The sequence below is a fragment of the Dipteris shenzhenensis genome, chromosome 20 (genome assembly GCF_047967505.1).
Source record: "Dipteris shenzhenensis isolate YYH24624 ecotype China chromosome 20, Dip_SZ_1.0, whole genome shotgun sequence".
Classification (NCBI taxonomy): Eukaryota; Viridiplantae; Streptophyta; class Polypodiopsida; order Gleicheniales; family Dipteridaceae; genus Dipteris; species Dipteris shenzhenensis.
The window spans coordinates 9,448,297-9,469,224 of record NC_141615.1 but is presented as its reverse complement, the minus strand read 5'-3'; the positions used below and the strand labels follow the sequence as shown (position 1 = coordinate 9,469,224).

Here is a 20,928-nt window from a genome sequence, read left to right as displayed (position 1 = left end):
ACCAAGTGGGCAAGCCTCGAGTCTTCTAGACTATGCAACCCTTCCCTATGAAATCTCATAAGATAAAATTCCCAATATTTCTCTTGTCAAAAGAGCAAGCACCCTTACCTCATATTGACCCTCGAGTCTTCAAGACTTTGCAACCTTCCCTATGAAATCTCATAAGATAAAATTCCCAATATTGCTCTTGCCAAAAGAGCAAGCACCCTTACCTCGTATTGATCTAGGCTAACAAACTATGCTCGCATGTATCCTTCATGCCTAAACTTTGATGATGTCCTTTGTCCAATTGATTGGCTTCATTGCCCATCATGTATTTGGACTAACAAACTATGCTCGCATGTATCCTTCATGCCTAGCCTTTGATGATGTCCTTTGTCTGATTGGTTGGCTTCATTGTCCGTTAGTCTAATGACACATACCTTGGTCTCTCTACCAGCGACACATGTCTCTAAATCCCTTTTTCATGTGGCAATGCTCCTTTGTCATCTAGTGCTACATTCCTTAGCTTCTTCAATTGCCTCTTGATAGGCATGGTCTTGCTGACCTTAATTCATGGCCATTGCAAGTAGATCATCAATCTAGTATGCTATGAGGACTAGCAGATTTGTGATTCTCCCTTCTTCACTAAGTCCTTCAATTGTCAGCTCCCTTCATCCTCCACTGGGGAATTGTGTCTGCCTACTTCATCCTTCAATCTATGAGCTATCCATTGATCATAGTTGAATCCCTAACCATCAGTTCTAAATTTCAACACTTGCCCCACCTCTGTTTTGAGCCACATCTTCAAGGATCCAATCTACTGTGTTTGTTTGTGGAAGTGTTGCAATGTGATGCCTCACCATGGTGGAGTCAGAGGTTCATTGCAACATCAAAAAAGGACATAGATCTTATCATCTTCTTCAACAACAAAGATCTGGGTCATGCACCAGTAGAGGTATTGACCATTCTTAACCCCTCTAAGCATCTCAAAAAATTGTTGGGGGGGGGGGGGGAGAGAGAGAGAGAGAGAGAGAGAGAGAGAGAGAGAGAGAGAGACAGAGGTTCATTGCAACATCAAAAAAGGACATAGATCTTATCATCTTCTTCAACAACAAAGATCTAGCTCATGCACCAGTAGAGGTATTGACCATTCTTAACCCCTCTAAGCATCTCAAAATGTTGGAGAGAGAGAGAGAGAGAGAGAGAGAGAGAGAGAGAGAGAGAGAGAGAGAGAGGTGCAAAAGGCCATAAAGTAGCTCCAACATACATTCCCAGAATATATAGAACATTATGTTAAGTAATCAATAACATAATCAACTTATCAATGAGAAAGTTTTGCCTTTGTCATGGATGAGCAAATGCAAAAAGGTGTTGAAAATTTACTAAATCCAACCCAGATATTAGTCACCACATAGAGGCATCCAATGTTACAAGCACCTATCGAAACATTTTTCTACCACCAACTAGACTGCAGCAATGCAAGAAATCTTACATGCACATGCATATTATTAGTTTACTCTACATAACATACTTTATGCTTTAAAGCAGGTAATAATTAGTTTACATAATATAATCTATGTCTTTCAAAGAAGGTAATCCTTCCTACATATGTTTAACTGAACTACATACATTTTTGTCTGGGTGTCACTTTTGCCATCCTTCCTACTCACCTCCAACCCTCCAACTTCATCCTATAAAAGGACCATCAAGGCTGTGGGGTCCTTATGTCTGCTCACCCAATCCAAGAGCAAGACAAACCGCGTAACGGTTTGAATGCAAAAAGTTGGTGCCTATCTTGAAAAAAAGAGGTGGAGGTAGAGGTAAGGGACATGGATGTGGAGGACCATTTCCACCAGAAGCCTAGCATGCAAGCTTTGTTTGATATTAGGAACTATCATAAGATAGTGGAACCTCTAATTAAGAGAGCTCCATTTGCTCAATTAGTAAAGGAGATTATGCAAGAGTACATGTTGTCAACCAAAGAAAACCTATGGCTTCTTAACCGTACTAGTATAGCGATTTTGATGTTAACATAGATTGGGACAATGCATTTTCCCCCACCCTTCCTTCTTATGTTGCTTCTCATTGTGCTTGCTACCAGGTTCACCGCCATAGTGATGGTGGTAGTGGGGGATTCTCACTACTTACTTTGATCAGTTCTACATTTCTGATCCCCTTCGATAAATTCATTTGTTCATCTTGTTCAACCTCATATATTTGGTGTCTTTGTGCTAGCCAAGCATGTAATCTAGCCTCTTGCTCATCTTCTCACTTAGCTCATGCCTTGGCCTCTTCTTCTAGTCATTGTCTTGTGGCCTCGTGTTGCACTCTTTGTGGAATCGAGGTGTGGCCACTAGATCTTTGCATTTTTTGGCCATTGGGGTCTTGTTGTCGTGGCATCTTAGTTTCTCTTTTATCATCGATTTTTCATGAGTTGCTTGGCTACCCTTTTAGGTTGGCCTTTGGCTTCTATCAATTAATTTACTCCTTTGTTGTTCCATGTATGAGGAGGATTACCAAAAAGCGAGCCGTGGGAGGCGAGCCAAGTAGTAAAAGTGAGCCACAGAAAACCCGAGCTAGCAGTCAATTACAATTTGAAATTGAGAACACAAAGTATTAAACTTGTCTTAAATAATTTAGTACAATGAAGAGGCCAACCCACAAAAAACTTTTCACAAAACATGATACTAATTCATATACAAAAGTAGATGACAACCTGTTTCCCTAACCACTTGTCTTTTAGCTATAAACTGTACATCAACAACTCAAGGTAGTACTTCAAACATATCTAATTATCTTTCAGAGGTTTCTCTTAGATCCCAAATATTGAAACAACTCCACCTTTGTGAGAGCAACCTGATGTATAAACTGATGGAATGTAGCACTCATTCCCAACACAACAATTAAGACATAGTATATATGTTTGCATGGAATATAAGTTGTCGTATTTACTTCATGTTTAGTAAAGTCAGGGCATGTGCAGCATGGAAACTCTACAATTGTGATTGAATAACTTAAGCCCCTTTAAATGGAAAACATGAACCTCATGTGGGGTAATGATATCCTCTTCCATAATCTCTGTATTTGTTGCGATTGATTCCATCCTATCTTTGAACTCCTTACTCAATTTCGATCTCCATCTTACCACCTTTCCATTGCAAATCCCTGCCTGAGCATAACTTTGTGTGTTGTTTCGATGTGGTATTGAAGGTTGCCCAATGATGGAACTACCTATACCATCCTCAAGGACAAATCCAGCTTTTATCAATTCAACTCTCTCTTGCATTGTCACAGAGGTATCCTTAGCAATCTTCCACACTCCAGGAGCAGTTCCTAGAATAGAACAATCAACATTCCATGTATGGGTAACTCTTTCATTGTAGAACCAAACTACTTGCTCAATGATGCCATTGGGATGTTGTCTTCTACCCTTGAAGCATGGAGTTGGGACTCCTTCTGTAGACCTCTTGCCCAACTCATTAATAATAGCTCCACACCGTCTATGCATATCTACCAAGTATCCAAAGCATGTAGCTACACTATTGGAATTTGTTCTTCAAATTGCCCAATTAGCATCATGCACATCTGTCTCTTTGTAGACCTTATGCTCAATACCTCCATGCACACCAACATGTCTTCTTTTCCCTACTGCTCTATTTGCTATCACTGTTATATATTCAGGATGATGACTATCCACATCATGCTCCCCAATAGGCAATCCTCAACCTCTCTTTCTTCTTACTCTCATAGGCTCTGTCATCGGTCTGTTCATATCAGGAAAGTTTATGCCAGGATAGTTTATCGGTCTGTTCATCTCAGAAGAGTTTATGCCAGCCTCCTCAAGGACATTATCTGTTAAATTGACAAGCTTATTTCTTTATGTTTTACTTGAACCACCTTGCAAAATCCTTTTCCGCAACACATCTAGATCGGGTCTAGTTCCCAAGTGTTGTCTTGACATGTAGGCATAGTAATGGGCACTCTGCAAAGTACTCATTGCTAGATCGGATGCTGAAGCTTCATACAACAAAATATATATTTCCCAATCCATGGGTTGCTCTAATGCTAGAATGCTTGTTCTCAGATAGATTCACTGTAAAAACAAAGCCTGCATTTTCATATTGTGTCAAGAACATCCCTCCCCATTGACTAACACGGATGTCCCAAAATGCCATCCAAAGTTGCAGCTCTGGTAGTTCATCATCCTTTGAGCAAGGGACCCAAACTTGATTATCTTCTTTTTACATTCATCTGAAGCTATTTTTGATGTTGCATTCTGCCGATTTCTACATAGAAGTTTGTGCTCCTCTTGAAACTGAGGTCAGATGCATCGTCTTGTGTGTTACACCATGCTCATCTCCTAATGGAAAATTCATGTTCTCTCCTTCCCTTCCATTTTATTATAGGGCCCACCATTATACACTCTCCTCACAGCCATCCAATTTGCACTAGCACTATCTGCCATGAAACCTCAAAACTTTGGTTTCTCAAAACCATTCTTTTGCCTTTGCTCATTCAACATCATCCATAATTGTACCTGTGCATAGGTATTTTGCACTTTAAACTCAGATATCACAATAGTCAAAAGCTTGCACACAAAAGGATCATACACATGAGTTGCCATGGTAACCAAGCCTCTAACCCGATGTATGTGGTCAAAATGCAACCACATATTATTAAGACTCCCTCTTGGCCTCATTTTGTTGACAAGGTCCACACCCGACGCAGGACCAATAGTAGACATCTTAAAAATGTGAGGTTGGCTTTCATCTTGCAACTGTCCTGGAAAAAGTATGCTTTGAATGAAAAGATATCTACATCTATTCTTCAAAGCCAAAATTGCATCCAGCCCCCCACCATTAAGCAAGATAGACTCCTTTCTTGCACATTGAACGGACCTTTGAATGCGTCTTCGATGGCACAATGGAGTGAGTGTTTCAAGAACCTCTTGTAGCTTTGTCTCATCCAATCCTTCTTTTTGAACACCTTCCTCAACAAGCCACATATCCATCAACAAATCTTGGGTCACTCCCATCTCTATGTTTTTGCACGAGGCATATGGAGCTAGCTTAGCGCACATCATTACCATTTCCTCTACCTTCTTGGTTTGTAGTCTCGAAGCCCCAAAGCTCCACATGATGATTATGTGTACCCATATGAATTGCACATCTGCTTGTTTTTTCACGATCGTGGGGCAAGCAATAGTAAATAAATGCACTGCATGTTGCAACACACTCAGGATGCTCTCCACAATGCTTACAGACTAGAGACCCACTCTCTGTAGTTATAGGCCCCACAAGGGGAGCCCTCTTCAACTTACCTTTCCATTGTGTTTCATTGATCATTCCTGTGTGCTCATTGTATGCACAGTCAACAGTGTAGCACCTCAAATAACCTCCACATCTACTAGTCCTTACAATACCATGGTAAAACTCCTACCTACAAGTAGTGTATTCTATCCAAACATGCCCGTCAGACTTTTGATCCATTCCTTGCATGGGAGAGCTAGAAGATATTGGGGTCAACTAACCATCATAACTATTGAGGAGCTCATCAACTAGTTCGATTGTCTGTGCACTTGAAAATGCCACATGCAAAGAGCTTGACAATGGAAGGTGTTGCAACATAGTAAGAACCCTCACATCTGGCACAGAGTCAGCTTTATTGGAGGATGTTTTCTTCTTTGTAGTCACCATGAACATTGGATTCTTCTGTCCATCAAGCCTGAATCCTTTCTCTCCATCTTCCAACTCGACCAACTAAAGTGCCACTGAAACATCTTCACCTTCATTTGCTTGATGCAACTCCATCTCTTGCTCTTCAATGGAGAAGTGGTCTCTAATGTTTGACAAAGAAACCCCACAATACTCTGTATCATAACAAATCACAAGAGCCTTGCTCTTTGAATATTGCAGGAAGGCAGGTGGGGGAGAAAGAATCCCAAGAGTTTAGTAGAGCAAAGTGGTTCAAAGAAGAATGGCTTAAGCAAAAGTAAGTGATTCATAGACTAGTGTGACCATCTATGATAAAAAATACACTTTACATGAAAAGTGGCAGAATCAAGCTGTGTTATGCCATTGAAACTACTTGGCATACTTTGAGTGGCGCAACTGATTCTTCCTTATGTAGATCTAGTTCAAGAGAGAGCAAGACTGTCACAGGACAAAGTTCCAGTTGGATAGAGAGAATCCAAGCATTTAATGGATGTAGACACATAGCACTCATTTTGTGCCATCACACATTTGATGGTGTGAGTCAGTAACTCCTCCACTCTCTCTGTCAATCACTAAATCCATGATTAATGAAGAACATGGACCACTTCTGTTCACATGCAGATGTATATAGACTACACTATAGATTATGCGATATATCAATATACATAACAATATATATATATATATATATCCATATATAAGTCCATGCCAATATTTGTAAGAGCATCTATAAGTCCACATAAATAACAATCCATAAATGTATCTTAGTCCATCTATATATAAATCATATCTATATCTATGTATCTATATACATGTATTTGTAAAAGCATCTCTAAGTCCATAAATATATGACCATATATCGTAGATAAGTTTGGATGAGTCAATGTATAAGTCCATGGAAACAAGAACATAAATATATACCAGACCACATCTAAATACATGCATATATAGACAAAAACTTAAGTCCGTGTATATACAATTCCATATATATTTTAGTGCATCTATAAGTCCATGTAAAAACATGGACTAGACTTTATGGAAGTCCATATAAGTCCATAAATATTTACCATGTATATTAAATCATATGCATTAGACCATATTTATAAAAGCATCTATATTACAGCATATTTAGGACCATGGGGTGTGGGGGTGTTAATGTAGGATCGAGTTCAGGGGAGTTAATTTTGGGACAGTGCATGGGGGGTGGCGGTATTAATGAGGGGATTAGCTCACAATTTTAATTTTCAACTACAGCTTTGTTTTGTGTTCGTATACACTTTAAGTGGCTGGCTTCATCCGCTTATTTATAATGAGTTTTTGGCAAAGTGGACATATTCTGCTGATGCCATGTGGACTTTTTGCTATTACGTATTCCACTTTACTCTTTATTTTTTACTGCCGTTTAGATTTTCTTGAAAGTGCATTCCATTTCCTCAAAAACAAAACATAAAAGATACAGTGTCTTCGTGGCTTCCCTCCTTTGAACTACTGTCTAGGAAATAAAAGTTATTACAAACAACTCTGCCGCCGTGGTGAATAGGAGAAAATTTGATACGATTCTGTTTCGATTGTTATCCTAGCTCTGATGATCCTCAAAATCATATCTCAGAAGCTGCTTGAGTGCTCCCTCAGAATCAAGACATTTACCATTGCTTAGCATCGATGCTCGACTTCTGCAAAAGCTCTCCCTGGCCTTGCAAGAAAGTTTCTTACCTGGATCCCGACCAAATTGACAGCTTTGGAAGGAGAGGAAGGAGTGATTAGGAGTGAAGACGATGACCCAAAACTGGCAAAGGAGGAGTAGATACGCCGTTCGCCACCAGTGCCATCTTTGCCTAGCAACCCCCTGGCCAAGACTGTTCATAAGACTTTCCTGCCCCCTTTCTCCCATTTCACGCTCCCTCGTTTGCATCTCAGCTTTGCCTCTAGTTGCATTTGAGTACGCTGTACTTTCCTCCTCTTTCATGTTGTACACACAAGACCACCGCTTTGAAGTTGGGACTCGGGTGCTCTGATTGAGCTCAACTTTAGTGTCCATCGTCTAGTTGCCTAGGCACCCTGCGATTGCGAAGAAATACTAGTCCAACCAACTAGCTGGTTAGCTTAGGAAAATTGTTCCACAGTGCAAAAGTTGCTATGAACACCTACATGGATTAGCTACAACCACTTCCATGGAACGCACCACCTCCTTAATCCGTTCCACCACCTCTGTTCTATGTTCCAAGAGACCATCGCCGTCGATCAGCTTAACATCGCCAATGCAATTTCCTCTCTCCATCGCCTTCCCATAATTCCCTTGTTGAAGGAACCATTGCCTCGCACTCTCAAGCTCGCATCACTAGATTTGAAGATGTATAAGTCCTATAAGGGTAGAGGAAACTCTGAACAACGTGGGATTTATTGATCAGAAAAAAAAGCTCTTCGAACCTTGGAATCCGAATCTAATATGGGGAACATGCAATAGGCTTTTGAGACTCGATGTTGCACACCATCTTCAAGATTGCTTAAGAAAGTTGAACGGGATAAGTTACAGTAATTTAAAAAGACACTGGGGTGGACCAGAGAAAGAGTTTCCCCCGCCATGCCTACGAGAAGGAAACATTGTCCAAACCAACAACAAAGTTACGCAAGGTGCCAAGTCTTATTACATGTAAATCATGATTGATAGAGAGACAAAAGGAGATCGATTACTATAGACCACCTATGTAGTGATTGTGCATAACTTTTGATATCCTATGTAGTGATTCATACATGGACACACATTCTTTCTTTGTTGTGCTCTCTTCCTCTTTTCCTTTTGATCTCTCTCTCTCTCTCTCTTTCTCTCTCTCTCTCTCTCTCTCTCTCTCTCTCTCTCTCTCTTCTACTAACTTCTTTTTCTGACACATTTCATTTCGTTGATGAAAGATTTCCATTCATTTGAGAGATTTCCATCCATTCAACTCCATTTCGAGAGCTCTTTGAGAGATTGAGTGTGAGAGATAGGGAGGGACTCTTCACTAAATTTGTGAGAAAGCCCGATGCTTTCTTTGCCTTGTGAGATATCTCCTTGTATTGAGAGAGAAAGAGAGAGAGAGGCTTTGAGTGATTTCTAAGGTTCATTTTGAGTGTTGTCTAAAAGTTGCCAATAACTTTTTTTGAGAGAAAGGTTCTGGATTCTCCACCTACACTCCATTTTGGTGGAATCTGCCTCCATTTTTTAATGCTTCTCTTTCACAACATCTACAACAACTTCAAAGGCATCAACTCAGCCCACTCCTAGCCTCTCCACAATCCCTCTGCAACGAGCTCCTACAAGCCACTTCATCTCCAAGGAAAGGCGGCCTTTTGCAGCACAGTAGTTCTCATGTCAATTTCTTTTCTCAGCTGGAGCGTTATGGACTTGGTGATGTTGGAGGGCTAATAGTACCTTCTTCATCCGAAAATACTTCAAAGGAAGGCATCCTCGAATTGAGGGGAGGGTCTGCTTTCTGCGGAACCTATCAGTGGAATGAAAGCGTTGCTAGTCCTGTCAACGTAAGAGCTGGGTCTTCGAATGTTGCTTCATTTGCAGCGAGGAAACAAATACGTGACTTCTACTGCTCCTGCAGACCAGCTGACAACAAACATCTTGCAAAATGCGCCTTTACATAGGCTACCTCCCACCAGCAACTTGCGGTTGTAGTCTTCAATGGCTGTTTCTCTATGACTTGTAGAGAGCTACGAACATATCCCATTCTTCTTTTGATGTCTTGACTATGTTGAGCTGTCCTAGCATGACATCTTGCACGTTTTGCTTGATCAGATGATAGGCATACTTGTCTTTCTTATCCCATTCTGCCTGAGCTCGGGCAATGGAAGGATCTGCTATTAGTGCGAAAACTGTTTGTGTAGTTGTAGATCCCATTGTAAATCCCACTGCTGGTGTTGTGACAACAAGTGGAGTAGAGCTACCGCTGGCTGCATCGTCCAATGGTCTAGGTGTAGACCCATCGACATACTCCCATTTGTCCTGAAGTACAAGAATGGTCTCCATTCGGTATTTCCATGTACTATTATTGGAGTTGTCTAACTTAGCAGATGCCTCCAGATTGAGGTTGCTAGTCATAGACATGGTGCAAGAAATGTACTCAAAAGTGTCGTGAAAATCTCTGTATGAATCAATTGCAAATACACTGACTGTGTCAAGTGAAATCTTTGAGCCGGCGGTGAAGATAGAACTGCAATATATAAAATCTGATTTGTATTACAAGGCTTGTGGCAATGATGCCGATAATAGCCTCTTGGCTTTACAAGGCTGAAATGATGTGCACAATGCCGTGAAATAGCCGTGTAGGCTTTACAATGGTGGCATGTGTGTGTGAAATCAAATGTTATCTGCCCACTAAACAATCGACAATGCCTCTGAACTTTGAATTCTTCTCACTGAACTGATAAACGTTAGGTTTGAGGTAATGTAATGATGTGAAACCATATGTGAGCATATGGACCCCAGGACCCATCGTCTCCGAGAGTCCATCCCTTCCTGTTTATACTGGTTCCACCAATGAATGCAGGCATGGGTACTTCTATCCCAATGCTGACACCAACAACTACATGGACACCACCACCTAGGCCAGGCCTAAGGCCAGCACTGTGACCCATCAGGCCCATAGCCACACCACCTCCACTAGCTGCTCAAACAGTGTTGACTGATGAGGCAATGTGTATTTTGGTGAACGCCCTAAGAAGGGGGGTGACACTACCTCCGCCTGCTCTAGTGTTCCGTGTAGGGATGGCAAATCCCTCAAGAAGCAGTCCCATAGCCATTTCCAAGCTAATGACCAAGTTCCTTGGAGAAGGAGACCCGATCTCCCACATAGAATGATTCAAGCAGATCGGGCATGGCTTAGATTGGCACCTTGAGGAAATTCAAAGCGTCCCCTCTATGGCGATCTAGTCTACTCTGATCTAGTCTACTCTGATCTATGGCGATCTAGTCTACTCTGATCTAGTCTACTCTGATCTAGTCTACTCTGATCTAGATCTATACCAACCATCAATCGATGAAAGAACATCATATAATTCCTTTTCTTTTGTTCTTTTTAAGTGCTGGGTCAGATGTAGAGGCTGATGTGCATGTAGGAAGTGGATTTGTCGGGGCGAGGCTCAAATGTGAGTGTACTTGCACCAAAATGTGCATGTGATGTGACAAGCACGTAAAGCACAAAAAATTGAGCGACTTTCTTTTTTGGAGTGCCCTCAAATTCTTCCTGGATCAAGAGATACGACTTGATCTAGGTGGAGGGGCAAAAGGAGTGCATATGGTGCTTAATGATGATGTGTCACTGTGGGTCACATGCAATGATGATGTGGCACTGTGACTAGCAAGAGGTGTGCCCGTGGAGCCCTGTGCTGAGGTGGCTGGAGTGGTCACATATAGTGCCTGTGGAGCACTGTGTGTGCCTGCAGAGGGTCAGTGTGCCATGTGGCACTAATGATGTGGTAGCTGATTGGACATGCTGAGGTGGACAGCCCACGTGGTAGTTTGACTAGTCAAAGGATGATGTGGCACTTTGACTGGTCAATGTTGACTGGGATGATGATGATGAAGTGTCACATCTGCCACATGGCAAATAGGTGACCTTACCCTCCTGTGGGAACCAGATTGCCACGATCTGAATCGTCAATCCTTACGACTAACCTACCCTCGCACACCCCTCTAGGTCACTATTGCTAACCCGCATGATTATGCAATAACATCTGCCAAAGACTCCTACTAGCGAGGGGCATCTTGCACGTTCTGCTTGATCAGATGACATGGGAAAGAAGCTTCTGCACCCAGATCCAACTATAGCCTCCAAGATAGACATCATGCAAACCTTGTAGAAAAGTACACTAGCTCACTTGCCACCATCCAACACATACAACCAGAGTTAGTTTGTAGTGGGAAGACAGGCTTCATAGCTATTGTATAGTTGTCGTCCATGTCCTCCTACAATAGTTTACAAGAAATCATACAAAGTGCTATAAGTTGGATTGTAAAGAGGAGAAATCTCCAAGTGTTACAACTCTGACAATGGCCTGGACTAATACCAGTTGTTGCAAACACTTACTCCTCCATGTTGAAGTATAATCACTAGTTAGCTACTTACTTTTACACATTAGTTCAACAAAAAAATTTCAATCTGTAGTGTAAGAGTGCTTGAATCACTCATTCGTAAAACTGGGGGATGCTATGACCAAGGTATATGTTACCCAAGGGAATTTCTTAATATGCAGCAACATAAAATCTTTATATTAGAAGCCCCAATATAGAGTTACATGGAATTCCATCATTATTTAACTATTATGCAACATTCCTTGAAAAAATATCAAGATTTCCTTGCTTGAGAACCTACAGCACTATTTAAGTCCTATCCACTAGGGAAAGCATTGCAAGCTATGGTGGTTAGTCTCCTTAGAGGGTTGCCTTTTTCTTATAAAAATAATAACCTGTCAAGAGTACCAAAGGTTAGAAAGACAATTGGGGGTAGCCTTAAAGACTAATAACATCACTCCTTTTCCTTACAACTAAGGAGCTTTGCCATGAGACTTGATTCCATTATAAACCATGTCCTAATCCACAATATACCATGCACATAAGTGTAACAATAGACCATGTAGATGGCGGGTTGCTATGTGCCCTTTTGTAGCTATCTTTGGGCTGATGGTAATGTTGTATAACCCCAGTAGCCCATGTATCGGGACTCAAGGTGGCAATATATCACATGTATAATAGTCTAAGATGTCCTGTGGTGAGCGCAACGAGTGTGAACAAACTACGGTTGCTTATACCCTTTTCTATTCATCGTCAAAGTTCCAAATCTCTATGATGACTTTGACTATCCAATAGACTACTATAGAGAATTTTCCTCCTTGTTCATGGGTGCATGCACAATAGTTGCTGGAGGGCTATTTGTCACACCCAAAACATAGAGAATGTATTTGTTCAATTTGGCTAGTAAATTGACAACAATCAACACTTAGCCCATACAATCATAAAAAACGTCCATACACTCAATCCATACAAGGGAGGTGTTTCGTACAGAAGTTATCCATCTCATAGTAGTTGAGAAAACTTGCAAAGCACAAAAGTAGGTCTGCAAATGTCATCCCGATGTAGGTTCACTCAATCAATGGACCAAGGCATTCATATCTCATCCATACCACTCCCATAAAGCCATGCTACTGTAGCATCACAATGGTAAGGAGGTGTAGAGCCAAGTAAATGACAAAAATATTTCTAACAATAATAATTGACAAGAAGGAACTTAGGCATGTATACGTGATCAAAACTGTTGGAAATATTAGGCCACCCTATTTGTGTACACGGTTTCCATATCCAACATGAAAACTATAGTGTGTCTACAAGTCACATTATAGTTTCTTATTGGTTGACATCTCCTAGAGACTTAGAGTGTTCAGTGAAATCTTGGTATCTAGTATCGCTTGGGATAACCTCATATAGGAGATCTAATCTTCCAACCATTTTCACAAAGTGGGGTGTAGTGCAGAACAGATCCCGATCCAAGCTAATGCCCATGATGCAACTAACTAAACACATTAAGAACGTAGATAGCATAGCATCTATCCATTCTATGATGTAACAAGCTGTCGTACTTACTGCCATCATCCCCTATCAAGTGACTTTGGGACCCAAGTTTGGTATGTCAACCACCTAGGTCTTATGAGCCTCTGCATTTGCACTCAAATGCTATCAACAAGTAAACAAGTGTGGCACTACACATACATACTCGTCTTCCTCCCAAACATTTATCAATCACCATGGAGGGGTTGTGAAGGAATGATCCATAAACAAAATGTCTCATAGGCGATGTCGGAGGGGACTTGGCGGCCTTAGAACTGGTCCATAGCACTCAACCAAAAAGAGTTTACATGGAAGAGAATAAGGTTGCAAGTAATGTTAAAGTCCCAGGGAATGGGCAAGAATACACGAATTCCTTGTGTAGTCCTAGTGATTGTACCACTACACAGAGGTCCATCTTGGCATGGAAGAAAGCCTCCCCTCCATGAAATGTTGCATGGCCATTTGTTGATTATTGTTTCTACGTGTGAAGAGTCTGGAAATTCCAATGTCAGAGTCCACAGTCTTGTGAGCTCCGCCGTTCTCCACCTTGGGTTACATAGTTGAATCCAAGGCACTTTGGTCTGTGTGCATTCTTGAGAAGTTGAGTTCGCAGTGAGTTTCCCTCCAATGTGCATTGCAAGGTAGGATACAACTTTTTCCGCCATGGGGGGGGGAGTGCCTATCATTATTGGGGCCATAATTGCCCACGGTGTGCCATCCCTAGTAAATCAACAGGCTATTCTCTACTCCATATCCTCATTCCATGCTCCATGTGCTTGTCAAACCTTGGCCAATCATATGGTTACATGTGGTGGGGATTGGTTGTGGTCTCTTGTGTGGGAGCACAGCATGGGCAGGGTACCCACTACAATTATCTCCAATGGACCTTTAGCCTCACAAAGCCCATTGCCTTCTTTTTTCCATTGTCTTAATATACCAATCAAATGACCCACGTATAAGCATCCATTTTTCTTGGCAAAAAAACCCACCTAGGGTTACATTACATTTCTCCACTCTTTGTGTATGATCAATTGCATTCTTGTATGGATATTTTTCACTTGGGGTTCTCTTCTATCTCCACAAATACCTTGTAAATATAAAATCGACATAGAAGTAAAAATCTATATATCTATATGTATATAAAGCCATATACTTAAGCATCTGGATAAATATTCCCAGCCGTGCTTATGCTCCACGAGATGTCATATTAGTAAGGGTTTTCCTATATATTGACCAAAGACATGTATATCCATCGAAGTATCCTTTTCAATCAATCACATATAGATCTACTAACTCCATGTGCATTTTTGCTAAATAATCAAATTCCAAATGACTCCCAGTGAGATTATAAATATCCTTAATAATAAAAGGTGTATGTTCCTCCAGAAAGCTCCGGTGAAATATGTCACTTCTTCCTCTCTCTCCTTCAAGTTTCATCCTCACACTTTTTGTCTTGAGAAGTTGGTAGAAGGCAATATTGAAACAAAGAGAGGATGGATTGGCTAAAGCTTGAAATTAAGAAACAATCAAGAGAGCCAGTATGAATCAGATATGACATTATAACACTAGAGTTTTGAAATTCAAAATTTGAAAGACATGCCAAGTTGAAACAAAGAGGGAAAACTAGGTTTAGTGGTGAGAGAAGACGTTTTTTACCTTGTTGAAAATATTGGACAAGGTCATTTAATGCTCTAGGAGATTCTTCTTTAAAAATATGAAGAAATCTTCTTTAAATTGACCTTTTTAAATTTTGAGTTGGACAGTGCTAATAATGCTCTAGGCATTCTTAAAGAATTCAAATCAACCTAAGGCCAATTTGACGATCATGATCTTTGTGTTTTAGAGGTAGTCTAAAAGGATTTAAATCGATCATAGGTCAGTTTGACACAAACATGCCACACACTTTTGCTCTTATATAGAACTACAACACTCATGCCCACTCAAACACTATGTGAATATCAAATTAACCTAAGTTCAATTTCCATTCTTTCAGAATGCCCATACACCACCATACACCACAAAGATTGTGAGATTAAAATCAACCTAAGGTGGATTTGAATTCTTTTGAAACACCCATACATCACAGATTGTGAGCATTGAATCGATCTAGGGTCAATTTGAATTCTTTGAGAACACCCAGATATCACACTCTCTTGCTCTCATGTGGTACTACAACAATCATGCCCACTTAAAGACTATGTGAGTGACAAAATCAACATAAGGTCAATTTAAATTTTCTTAGAATACCCATATACTAGAAAGAATGTGAGCATCAAATCGACCTAAGGTCAATTTGAATTCTTTGAGAATCTCCATACATCACAACATTAAAAGCATCACATTAACCTAAGGTCAATTTCAATCTTTGAGAATGCCCTTGTTGGAAGTTCAATTACAGGATCAATTTGCAATGATAATGCAACAAGCACCGAAACACTTTCCAAATGTATAGTGGTATCTCCCAATGTTGATGGAGCCAAACCATGCATTAGCTAATTTTCAACAAATAGAGGGGAGACACTAACTAGTATAGGGCCCATAATTGTAACAATTATGGATTACGATCAAGGTTGTGCTTCCATGTGTCCTTCCGATTATGGATTATGATCACCCCATCCCCCTCCCGCCTCCCACATCCTTCCCTTTGGCAGCAACTCTCCCTCCCCCTTGTAGTGACCCTTTACAGCCCTCAGCTTGCCATCAACCCTCCCCGCCTGCTCTGATATGGGTATCGTCCCTCTCTCACCAACCCTTTTGCCCTTGTTACATCATGCATCTGGTTATAGCAGTAAAAAATGTGTTATGTCAACATTAGCTTGTGTTGATAAGAATTGGCTGCCTTATGTTGGAATTTTTTAAGTTTAGTGTGATTTGGGTTTCGGCTATGTGAATTTTCTCTCTTGGCAATAAAAATATTGTTGTTTGAGTCAAGTTCATATCCTTCAGATTGTGAAACTTAGGAATTTTCCAAAAAACGGTGCCCATTATATTGGTCCTATTTTGACCACCAATGTCCAACATCCCCTATGGCACCAACGTTGGTGGACCCACATGTGGATAGGTGCATGTCGCTAGGGGCATAATATAAATGTGCATATGTAGACCTCTCTATGGGACAAGATAAGGCATGGTGCTTGTCCCACAGTGCCCTAGAGTCATACCAAGTCTTGTCCCATTACAAGACACGGAGCCTTGCATTTGGCCTTACCCTAATGAAAATCCATCACCAACATGTGGAGTCAAAACCTAGCATGTCTCATGCTTTAGATGCCCGTTGTTTTGGTTTCGCTCTAACCATCCCATCGGTGCTTGCAAAAGTTCATGTAGGATCCACATACATGTGTCATCCAGATTAAACATTCAAAATTACTCATTTCATGCTTTTCGTGTGCTAAAATTCCACAAGCCAATACATATTATCAGTTTTGTAACTCTATCAACACGTGCAATAACCAAAAAAAATATTTCTTAAAAGTTTAGTAAAAAATTACATAGCGGCGATATTTTAATCGCTAAAAGCATCAATGTTCGCATTGATGGTTGTATTGAATTTTTGATGGAGATATTGGTGCAGCAAAAATCCAGAGGCAGCAGTAATATCGGTGGAAATATTGATGCTATATTCGATAAAATTTTGTGTTGATGTTGCATCGTTCCCATTGTATCACCAAAGCAAGTTACATTTTATCACTAAAATTGTATTACCAAAGCAAGTTATTACAAGTTTGAACGTAATATTGTACAAACATGGAGCTATGATTTCCTAAAATATGGGGTTTGTCCACATAGTGAATGCGGAACAAAGACCATTCAAAAGATTTCAAAAAAGTGAATCTTCGATGGGAGCTTTTTCAAAAAAGATTTCGAAAAAGAAGATCAATGACCACATAGTGCATCTTCAATGGCGCTATCAAGACAATCGATTTATAAGTCAATAGTTGTAACTTGCATCTATTTACGTTTTATCACTAGCACAAAGGAAGGGAAAGGAGATAGGATAGTTTTCCAGTCTCATGGACAATCCCCACTAACATATGCAATCTATGTAGGGCGCTACCTATGCAAGTGGAGCTCAACCAAAAAAGCCATTCAACGGGAAGCAACAATCCCCATATAAGGTTAGATATATAGAACTAAAAGATAAGCACCACTTGTAGACCATATATTCCATCACCACCCCTATCTTTATGTGGGTACTACTAGCAAGGGAGGACGGGGTGGACACGTGAAAAGCGGAGGAGGAGGGGGTGGACACGTGGTGGAAAGAACGAATTATCCCATAACCATCAATGCAAAAGAGGGTGTAGGGGGTGGGACACTTAAGGCAACGTGCTGCAGGCTTCATACTTTACTCGATCATCTGGCTAAGATCAAGTGCAGTGTCTATTCTTATCAGTTTAATATCTGATACGTGACCCATCGGGTCACATGATATTAACCTAATATTTCTTTCAGGGGCCGGCCCCATTTGACAGCTTGCTGCCCGGGATCGGAAGTGTCGCCGTATTGTGCAATATAAACTCTTACACTATGGTCTGCACAAATCCACTGCTCTAGTTTGTTAAGGGTTTTGTTGCTTTTCACTTGTAACGGTCATGGGTAGCATTTATGCATCTGCGGTCAAGATGGGACCGATCATCATTCTCTATACGTGTGTCCTGGCAGCCCGTACACAACACAGTCGGCCTACTCTACAAAAAAGACTACGTAAGCAAACCCCTACCTCTTCTCACTGAGTGAGAATCTACCCCTCATTGTAATTTTTGGTGCCAAAGCCCTCACCTGGCTCCTTCAGCCGCAAGGTGCGGGTGCATTGTTGGCATTGGCAGGGCTGAGTGACGGAAGGAGGACAATGGCAACGTGGAACACCCAAGTGGGGCTGCAACATAGGTGGCGCTAGTGCAAGGTCAATAGAACTTGCTCTCTCTAGGTCCAATCATGTGCTCTCTCTAGCCCAGAGGTGGGAGGTGAATTGTAAATCCCAAAAAAATTTGAAAAATGAATTCAAAAATAGATTATGTTTATTATAACTTCACTAAGCATGAGACTCTTAGAAGGATTGGTACATTCATAACATTGTGTGCACGCCACCTATAACAATACCTTACATACAATTGGTCCACTTTGATTAGGTTACATAGGCATTTTAAGCTTAGAAATCATACTAAAATGATGCTTTCATAATTTGTAACCACTAGATAAAACCCTGTGCTAGTCTAAATGTAAACTTACATGAAACAAATATAGACATCACACTAAATCAAACCCTTTTCTTGGCTACATGTAAAACTACATGATATAAATATAGCCCTATTGTCATAGCAACTTAAAAACCATGCAAATTGATCCCGAACATAAATAGTGATAAAAACATCTATATTTATATTATTGTCTTTAAAATTTGAATTCATACGTTGACATGAAAAGATAGCATGCTAATTCAAACATCAATATCATCAAACATCTTATGCTTAGTAAGTATCATTAAAGTTTGACATTGGATGCCAAATAATCTAATAATTGCATTGTGTCTCACAAACGAGATTGAGAGCACTCTACTTGACTTCAAAGCACTTGAGATCCTCAGGGCCAACTTCTCTTGCCACTCCTCCAAAATGCACTAAGTCTAGTAGGGGGAAGATGACCAAATAGTTTTCTTGACTATCACCCCTCGATCAATAGGGATGTAGTTATAGCCTTGTATGATGAGAGTTTTAAGATGTACTCAAACCTTCATGAGACTGAGATGACCATCTCTTTCTCTTAACAGTTGTACTTTGAGGAAAAGTCCCCTCAAATTCCTATAGCTTGGGAGGTAATCTGGACATTTCCACCGTTCTGCTTTGAAGAAGAATCTATCTTTTGTGGAGCAAAACCATTTTTAGATTTAAAGAAGGGCTTTTTATCAAATCTCTTTTTCTTATGGAAGGGTACATGCCGTTCTAAATCTTTCTCTTCTTTTGGGATCCCATTCATCCTCTCACAATTCATTGCTAGAGAAATCGCAAAGTTCAGTGAGCGAGGATGAAACATGTTAATCTCAGCTCTCAACTTAGATTTTAGACCTGCCACATACTTCCTGCGTTGATCTCGCTCATGAACTTTCTCTAAGGACTGTAATTGGATCAACGTTTGCCAAAATCTATCAATATATGTGGAGATCGTTTCCTTATCGAACTGCCTGAAAGTATCCCACTGTTTTGGTCACCTTTTACTGTGCTTAACGATGTTCCACCAAAGTGCAACACTCTCTACTAAATGATTTGCAGCACATTTAATCTTGTCTTTTTTAGAGAATTTCTCCCCTGAAAAATAATCATCTAACTGACTGATCCAAGACAAGACAGTGCGTGCTTCATTCTTTCCATCGAAATTTTAAAATGAGAAAGCTTTTCTACTTATCTTACTCTCTTTCCTCGAATTTTGTGCTCTCAGTGTGGCTTTGACTGTCCTAATAATAGGATCATCGTCAGATGAATTCCTCTTCCTTTTCTTACCATTGATTTTCTTTTCCAATCTCTCCCTATGCTCACGCTCATCGGCCAACTGTGCCTGAAGTGCGTCTAATTGCTCCTGAAGCATGGGTGGTTGTGGCTGATGCACCATGATAATGCTATAAATACAAATAGAGTGGAGCAGAGAAAAATAAGGATACTAAGTGTGATTCGAGTGTATGATAAAAATGGATGGTGGAAGATACTAAGTGTATGAAATATAAAGCATAGAAATCACTTATCTCGCTCTTTGATCGAAGGTAGAAAAGAATAGAGTGGGAGATTTGTGACCGATGATGTCGTTGTCGTCGTCTTTGCGCATGACCGATCTCCAATTAATTGCTCGGTGATTCGTGGTTTCAATTGCCTTCTTGATTCAGGCATTCAGATTTGGCTATGGTCTTCGCCTTGTTGAGCTCCGATCACCTTGTTGAGCCTCGTAGCTTGCTGCATTTTCCTCTTCTTCTTCTTCTTTTTGAACCTTGGGGTCCCTTACTTTGTACAAAGTCAAAGAAACCTTTGACTTAATATGTTGCAGAAAACAACTCAAACGAATTTTCTTTTTCAAGCCTTCATGATCTCGCGCATCATGCGATGGTAGAACCTTTCCAAAGGGTGGCGGCACGGAATCTATTGCTGTCTACGATGATAGGCCTAAGGGCCAGGGCTGCCTTGATGTTTTTGCGACTATCGTTCTGCAAATGGGCACATAGTCCGAAGCTTGGAGGCAATTTCGAGGTTCGCACGAGTAGTGGACTGTAGCGGTTGCTGGTCCGCAGATGAAGGCACATAGAGGGAGAGAGACTTCCAAAGTCTCTAGAGGTGGTTGACTACACGATCGCTGGCTGCACTCAATGCTCCATTTCTTTTAATGCAAGGTTACGAAAATAATGCAGGCTGGCGTGGGTGACTGAGGGCTGGAGGCAATGGGTTGAATTTTTCGGCGCTCAAGGTAGAGAGGAGGGTAAATCATGGCCTTTGTTGCAGTCCACAGGAGGCTACTAGGACCCTGGCAGCAGTTGAGCCTACGCACGTCAAACTCAGACGAATAGGAGCTTATGCGGCTGAGGGGAATTAATTATATCTACCATTGTAGCCTGTGCGATGCTTGATGCAGACTTCGTAGCATATTCGCTGAAGACTAAAGTGA

The 20,928-nt window shown here is 40.8% G+C and overlaps 1 non-coding gene across 1 annotated transcript; it reads left to right on the top strand.

The window, feature by feature from the left end:
* Window positions 1–17,627: 17,627 nt before the first annotated feature.
* On the top strand, window positions 17,628–17,832 carry LOC147889237 (U2 spliceosomal RNA). The gene has a single exon (XR_015542969.1). It is a non-coding gene; the product is annotated as a U2 spliceosomal RNA (small nuclear RNA).
* The last annotated feature ends 3,096 nt before the right edge of the window (window positions 17,833–20,928 follow it).